The 8,090-nt window shown below is 46.1% G+C and overlaps 1 pseudogene across 1 annotated transcript; it reads right to left on the reverse strand.

Annotated features, from left to right (window-relative positions):
- Positions 1-5,425: 5,425 nt before the first annotated feature.
- On the reverse strand, positions 5,426-6,554 carry LOC310799065 (putative nuclease HARBI1 pseudogene; annotated as a pseudogene). Its single transcript has 2 exons — positions 5,836-6,554; positions 5,426-5,522 (listed from the first exon to the last, which is right to left on the reverse strand). The product of its transcript is annotated as a putative nuclease HARBI1 pseudogene (transcript).
- Between the last annotated feature and the right edge of the window lie 1,536 nt (positions 6,555-8,090).

The raw sequence follows: 8,090 nt of genomic DNA on the forward strand, positions 1-8,090 counted from the left end.
ACTCCCAGATGTTTTATTCTGGTGACCAGGCTACACTAACACTCCACTCCCAGACGTTTTATTCTGGTGACCAGGCTGCACTAACACTCTGCTCCCAGACGTTTTATTCTGGTGACCAGGCTGCACTAACACTCTGCTCCCAGATGTTTTATTCTGGTGACCAGGCTACACTAACACTCCACTCCCAGATGTTTTATTCTGGTGACCAGGCTGCACTAACACTCTGCTCCCAGATGTTTTATTCTGGTGACCAGGCTACACTAACACTCCACTCCCAGATGTTTTATTCTGGTGACCAGGCTACACTAACACTCCACTCCCAGATGTTTTATTCTGGTGACCAGGCTACACTAACACTCCACTCCCAGATGTTTTATTCTGGTGACCAGGCTGCACTAACACTCCACTCCCAGATGTTTTATTCTGGTGACCAGGCTACACTAACACTCCACTCCCAGATGTTTTATTCTGGTGACCAGGCTGCACTAACACTCTGCTCCCAGGTGTTTTATTCTGGTGACCAGGCTGCACTAACACTCTGCTCCCAGATGTTTTATTCTGGTAACCAGGCTGCACTAACACTCTGCTCCCAGATGTTTTTGAAATCGGAAATTTTCCAGATTCCAGGACATCATCCAACAATTACAGTGTGGGAATATCAGGCGAATACAGAGAGACGTCTCACTCACGCACACGCACACACACACACACACACACACACACACACACACACACACACACACACACACACACACACACCTAAAACGTGACTACCCTGCTGAGCTCATTGTGGAGCTAACCCCTTTGACCGGTCTCCTATAATATTTAAGCTAAATATTAGCTTAGCTACATATTAGCTTAAATATTGTTATGTCATTTAATATCTGAACTCTGTCACTATCTTTCTCTCTCTCAGTTGACTTCAAATATATATCTTTTATTATGTTATGCAAGTTAATTATAAAAGCAAACAGTATTCTGTAGTCAACGTTTTGGAGTGGGTGGATTACTGCCTTCAGTGCCTTGCGTGTGTTTAGCTGACATGTGCTTTCAGCCCAGCTGTCACCAGAGCAGACCTGCTGGGGTCATGTGACACTTTGCCGGTGTCATGTGACACTTTACTGACAGACGGTAAAGTGAAACGGCACATTCACTGCTGTCCTCTCTCTTATTCATGTATTTACAGTCTGGCTGGCAGAAGATCACTTTACTCAGCACTTTCTCCCCCCACCTTCACTACTTAGTTAGTCTGACTGGGCGGAAGCAGCATGGTGGACTTAGCTCTCTCATTGGTGCAGCATGGTGGACTTAGCTCTCTCATTGGTGCAGCATGGTGGACTTAGCTCTCTCATTGGTGCCGACCATTTCAGTTGGTGCCGGATGGAAACCGCTCCCTGCAAGCTCTGCATTGGCTCCGACCCGCTCTGACTGCGGCTGCTGCGACCATATTTGGATTTCCTTTCCACGCCCCCGTGTTGAATCTGTCTGCCTCTGCTGCTGTACGTGTGGAATCTGTCTCTGCTGCTGTACGTGTGGAATCTGCCGAGCTCAAATGCCTGCGCCGCTGCCTTTGAAACAATAACAGCAGCAACGCATGTCTTTTCACCGCCATGCGATAGATGGCGCTCTTGGCCACCTTATGAAGTGGTAACCATACTCGTATATTCCTCTGCTAGCCAGAGTTTTTTGCCCCACAAAACCAGCGAGCGTTGTCAGCATCGATCTCCCTTCATGGAGGGACTCGATAAAACATGTCCAGCCTGGTGCCTCAAAGTGCAAGGACATGTTTACCCCCGGGCTCGGCACGTTGTGACACGGGCTCATGACAGTCACTCAACGCTGGAGGATTTATTTCACTAGAAGCTGGTAAACGCACACAAATCACTTCTCCTGTCACTTAGGTTAGTAATCTGCTTTGTGAACCCTCACCTAGTGTACATTTCAGCCGTCAAATACTGTATGCCCCCAGACCTCCACACATGGAGTACCAGGAAGCACCAGACCCACGGAGAACATGAGAGCGTTCGCGTACGCTCTCCGTGCGGGGTGAATTTCTGGACAAAAAGAGAGAGAGCGAGTGAGAGCTCTCTCTCTCTCTCTCTCCCTTTCTCCCTGCCGAATCATATAGCCATTTTCTCCCCAATTGTACTCCCCCCTGCTGTCCCTGTCGCTGCTCCACCCTCTGCTGATCTGGGGAGAGCCATAGACTAGCACCATGCTTCCTCCAACACATGCCCAGTTGCCAGCCGCTTATTTTCACCTGACAGCGGGGAGCTTCACTGGCAGGAAGTAGCACGTCACGCTATTCCCACCAGTTCCCTTCCGCGCCGAACAGTCGCCCCGACCAACCAGAGGAGGTGCTAGTGCAGCGACCAGGACACATACCCTTAATCCGGCTAACCACCCGCAGACACGGGGGTGCGAACCTGCGAAACTCATGTTGGCAGGGAATCTACCGCTACACTACCTGGATGCCCGTGTGTACCAAGGTCTTAAATACAAATGATGGCGGGTGAACGGAGACGATACTTTTTTGATCCCATTTGAATTGTGCCATGAGGTCCACATGTAAATTTTGTCAATTTAAAAGATAACTATGCATGTCAAGAAAGTAACGTTTAGTTTTGTATGAATTAGAATAAGAATTACATTTAAAAAAATACCTTTATTTATACAGAGGGAGTCTCACTGAGAGCAATGCTCTCTTCTTCAGGAGCGCCCTGTTCACATTCACACACACATTCACACCTGGAAGTAGTAGTAGTATATTTATTTGTCCTTTCCGAAAGTTGTCCTGCATCTGTAGCAGTCAGACAAAACACAGCACAAGACAAGACAATACAGCACAGTACAGTACAGTACAGTACAGCACAGTACAGACAGCACAGTACAGTACAGTACAGCACAGTACAGTACAGTACAGCACAGTACAGTACAGCACAGCACAGCACAGTACAGTACAGTACAGTACAGTACAGCACAGCACAGCACAGCACAGTACAGTATAGTACAGCACAGTACAGTACAGTACAGTATAGTACAGCACAGTACAGTACAGTATAGTACAGCACAGTACAGACAGCACAGTACAGACAGCACAGTACAGTACAGCACAGCACAGCACAGCACAGTACAGTATAGTACAGCACAGTACAGACAGCACAGTACAGACAGCACAGTACAGTACAGTACAGCACAGCACAGTACAGCACAGTACAGTACAGTACAGCACAGTACAGACAGCACAGTACAGACAGCACAGTACAGTATAGTACAGCACAGTACAGTACAGCACAGTACAGTACAGTACAGTACAGTATAGTACAGCACAGTACAGTACAGCACAGTACAGTACAGTACAGTACAGTACAGTACAGTACAGTACAGTATAGTACAGCACAGTACAGACAGCACAGTACAGACAGCACAGTACAGTACAGCACAGTACAGTACAGGGGCCGGTTGCACCAACTGGTCTTAACTATGCCTGGTCGTAACTCCTACGTCGGTCTTAGTTAAGACCAGTCTTTAGAGTGGATTTACGCCTGTTGCACCAACACGGCTTACGCCTGGTCTTAACTACGCTGGTCGTAGCAATGCGCGTCCATGTGAATTGCCGGGGAATGCCCTCTGATTGGCCCACAAATGTGCCTCGCGCCCTGCTATTTCACTGACCCCCGCGAAAATAACTTGCTTTGTTTCATTTGCTTTTATTGTAAGAATAGACAATGGCCGAACTAAAGAGAACACGGAAAGGTAATTTCACGGACATTGAAATAAGGAAACTTATCGAAATGTACAGCCAGCATAGGGAGATACTGACAGCAAAGCAGTCAAATGTAGTTACGAATAAGAGGAAGAAGAATATATGGGCAGAAATAGCGGAGATTATTAATGTGTGTTCAGACTCAGGGATAATTCGCACAGAGGAAGATTTGAATAAGAAATGGAAGGATTTGATGACCAAGGCGAAGAAGGACGCATCAGCCCGAAAGCACCATCCTACTGGTGGCGGTCCTCCCCCGAAAGTGTCAATATATAGTGACATTATTGTTGATATGTTTGGGGAGCATTCCCCTGTATTCACTGGGTTGGAGGGTGCTGAGAGTGGCGGGCCCCGGGAGGAAGACGTGGCGGAGGAGAGCCAGGCCGAGCCAGAGGATGTGTGTGAGGACAGCGGTGTTTGGAAAGGTGTGTGGATTTTACATAAAACTCCACATTTGTTTTAAAACAAATACATGGTAAATAAGTCTAAAATGTATTATGGTAGGCCTAATTAGTTATTTTATTTCAGATACACCCGATGCCACTCCTCAGCAGCAGCCTTCAGGCAGCAGCGGCAGCAGTCATCCACCCCGTCAAAAGAAAAGGAAGAGGGAGGACCTTCAACAGGTGCTGCTGGAGAAGGAAATCATCAGAGTTGAGATGGAGACGAAAAAACTCCAGACGGAACAGGAGAAGTTGGAGTTGGAGAAGGAGAAGTTGGTGTTGGAGAAGGAGAAAATCAAGCTGCAAATTCTGCTGCTCCAGCAACAGCTTGCTAGGCCAGTGACAGTGTCCCTCGTTGACGAGGACGGGCAGAGCATCACTCTGAACCCGCTGTAGCCTAGTTGTAGCCTATATTGTTATATTTATATTTTTCTATTTATTTCTATGTTCGTTATGTTGTATATATATATTGTTCTATCATATTATCGCCAATTATTATTAGCATATATCACCAACAAATCCTTCCATTTCTTGCTCAGATCACCCTCTTTGCGAATTGTTTCAGAGTCCAGAGCACACATTAACAGCCTCCGTTATTTCTGCCCATACAGACTGCTTTTTGTTGTGAGTAATTACATTTGACTGCTTTGCAGTCAGTTTAGCTGTATGCTGGCTGTACATTTTGTTGAGTTTCCTTATTTCATTGTCCAAATAAAATATCCGCCAGAAAAGGCGAGACAGTACGAGCTTCTGTTCTTTCAATCACAATTTAAAAAATACAAACATATGTGGCAAAACATAGGTGCCTGCATGGGTGAAAAGTAGCCTATAGGCTACTATTAAGAATGAAAGAATCGACCACATCACTTGTTAACAATACAATATTTATTTAATCTTCTATAGCTGCCCATTTATTTTTTATTTTTTTACTTGTAAACAAGTAAAAAAAAACAATGTTTTCAAGACAACGAGCAGACATTTAGACGGGAATTATGCAATTGGGAAATAAGCAATACATTGGAAATGGTCAAATGACAAAGAGCTGATTAAGAGGTTTCGATTATGTAGGAGAGATCTTTTTGAACTTAATGAAGAGCTGTCAACGGATTTACAGTATGTGCCAGACGCGGGAATGCAGCGCTACCACCGGCTTTAACAAGAGGAGTCCGAATCTATTAGCTGCTAGCCTATAACATGTTCACAATCCGTGTGCGGGCTAGTCGGCCACCGATATCCCCGTGCGCTGCTGCTGGGACCACGGGCTGCAGATCTTCCTCGTCCTGCACCGGCTGATGCCTGGGGAGAGGGATCCTCTTGGAGACACAGATGTTGTGGAGCACCGTGCATGCAGCTATCACAGTGCAGACTCTTTCAGGATGCATCCTCATCTCCCCGTGAAGACAGTGAAACCTAAAATACAGATAATATTAGTTAAAACTGCATGTTTTTGAATGGAGTTTGGTATTTCCATCTTTACACATTTGTTTAGTTATTCAGCATACTTGTGTATTTTAATTATTATATATTTATACATATAATATATAATTAATTATATGTAATTGGCCTATAGTTTCTGTGCAAGGGATTTTTTTTAAGATAGCCTATATAGCCTATTATGCAGCTTACCTGCGCTTGAGGACACCGATGCACCGCTCCACAACTGACCTAGTTGCAGAGTGGATGGTGTTATAACGCCGTTCTTGGTCAGTTCTCGGAGCGATGATCGGTGTCATCAGCCAGCGTTTCAGTGGGTAACCACTGTCCCCAAGGAGCAGTCCGTTCACCCTGCCAGCCTCGAAGTCCTGGTACAGGGCACTCTCCCGGAGGATGCGAGAGTCGTGTGTCGATCCAGGCCATCTTGCCACCAAATTAAAGATGGTATATGTGGCATCGCAAGCTATCTGAACGTTGATAGAATGATAGCCTTTGCGGTTGACAAATAAATATTCATCTTCAGATGGTGCCTGGATCTTGACGTGGGTGCCATCAATACACCCCACGATGCCCGGGATGCCGGAGGCCTGAAGGAAACGCTGTTTCATCCCCGCAGCCTCTGGTTCAGTAGGGAGGCGAACGTGAACAGCAAGGCGGCGTTTCAGTGCCAGGGAAACTCTGCGAATGACCCGACAGGCAGTTGACTTGTGGACTCGGATCATGTCCCCAACGGTGTTCTGGAAAGCCCCGTTTGCATAAAAACGAAGAGCAATTAGCACTTGCAAAGCCGGTGGCAGCGCTGCATTGCGGTCTGACACATACTGTAAATCCGGTGACAGCTCTTCAATAAGTTCAAAAAGATCTCTCCGACAGAACCGAAACCTCTCAATCAGCTCCTCGTCATTATACATGTCCAATGGATTGCTTCTGTCCCTAATTACTCTCTCCCGTCTAAATGCCCGCTCGTTGTCAAGACGGTGGACAAGACGACGTGCCATTGTTGTCAAATTTCGCGCCGTCACTGTGCCACTATGCTCGAGAGTCTAATCATAATACAGTGGCCACTACTGTAAGTGCGTCACTACACTACACTCCTCCCACCCTCCCTCGCTCCGGGAGGAAGATGGCGGCGATTGAGCCAGACAGACTCTGAATGAAATTGAATGTAACGTTCCCAATTCTATGTATTAAATTCTAAAAAAATTAACGCCAACATTTGGGAAGGCTAAGCCACACAACTAGTTAGTTATAATCTAACGTCGTGCTTTCAAAGACGGCGAACTGGCGATGTTACGACGATGACGGTCAAAAAGGTCTCCGCGGAGATCTCTGTTACAGGCAGGCTCTACGCCTCCTCCTGACGAGGCGTAGGAGTTACGCCTGGTCTTAGTGAAAATAAGGCTTAAGTCGTCTTGGTGCAACCGGCGTAGCTGTTAGGTCGTAAAGTTACGACCAACTTAGCTTAAGACCAGTGTAAGACCAGTTGGTGCAACCGGCCCCAGTACAGTACAGTATAGTACAGCACAGTACAGACAGCACAGTACAGACAGCACAGTACAGTATAGTACAGCACAGTACAGTACAGCACAGTACAGTACAGTACAGTACAGTACAGCACAGCACAGTACAACACAATGCGACAACAATACATCAAACAATAACAACGGATATGATCACAAAGTGCTTCCCACCAACCCCACCCCAGTGGAAAAAAAGTAAATAAATAAATTATAAGAGCTCTGGTCATGTGTTCAGAGCTTATTAACAACCTTATTTAGTTTGCTCTTGTTAGCGATTGGAAGCTGACCAGTAGTCTGACCACAGTCTGAGCTGCTGGCCGCTCAGCAGCTCCACTGCAGCGGTTGGGGTTAGGGGCCTTGCTCAAGGGCACCTCAGTGGTGGTAATCAGAGACTTATACCAGCAGATAAAGGAGAAAGTGAGCACACAGACCCAATAAAAGATTGATATGCTGCATTCCAATGCACCTCGGAAAGATCGTATTTGCGAGTGGGACATTTCAACAACACCTGAGTTTACCACTCGTAAATACCACATTGGAGGGCCTTCATGTGCTCGTAAATTGTAAATATGGTAAATAGTGGAATGCAGCAATACAACAATGTCATCAGGGTCCTGTCAACCTGAGACAAAAGAGACCTGGGATACTATCCTGCTCCAAGGATGGATACTGGCATGGGCTAAGAGCAGCACAATGCTGTTGTTGTAACAGTAATCCAAACTAGACCCGACAGATAGAGCGGAAACCTGTGCCAAAGCCTATAGGCTATATCATTAGAGTTTGGCAGAGTAGAGCAGTCAATTGTAACACTAAACGTTATTGTGTTATACATTGTGTTTCTGTGTGTGTTGTAAGCGCAGTGTGTGACGCTGAAATCCTATAGCTGTTTACATAAGAGTGGATCTGAATGAGCATTCTTATTGGGTA

The sequence above is a fragment of the Poromitra crassiceps genome (assembly GCF_964638095.1).
Source record: "Poromitra crassiceps genome assembly, chromosome: 27".
Taxonomy (NCBI): domain Eukaryota; kingdom Metazoa; phylum Chordata; class Actinopteri; order Beryciformes; family Melamphaidae; genus Poromitra; species Poromitra crassiceps.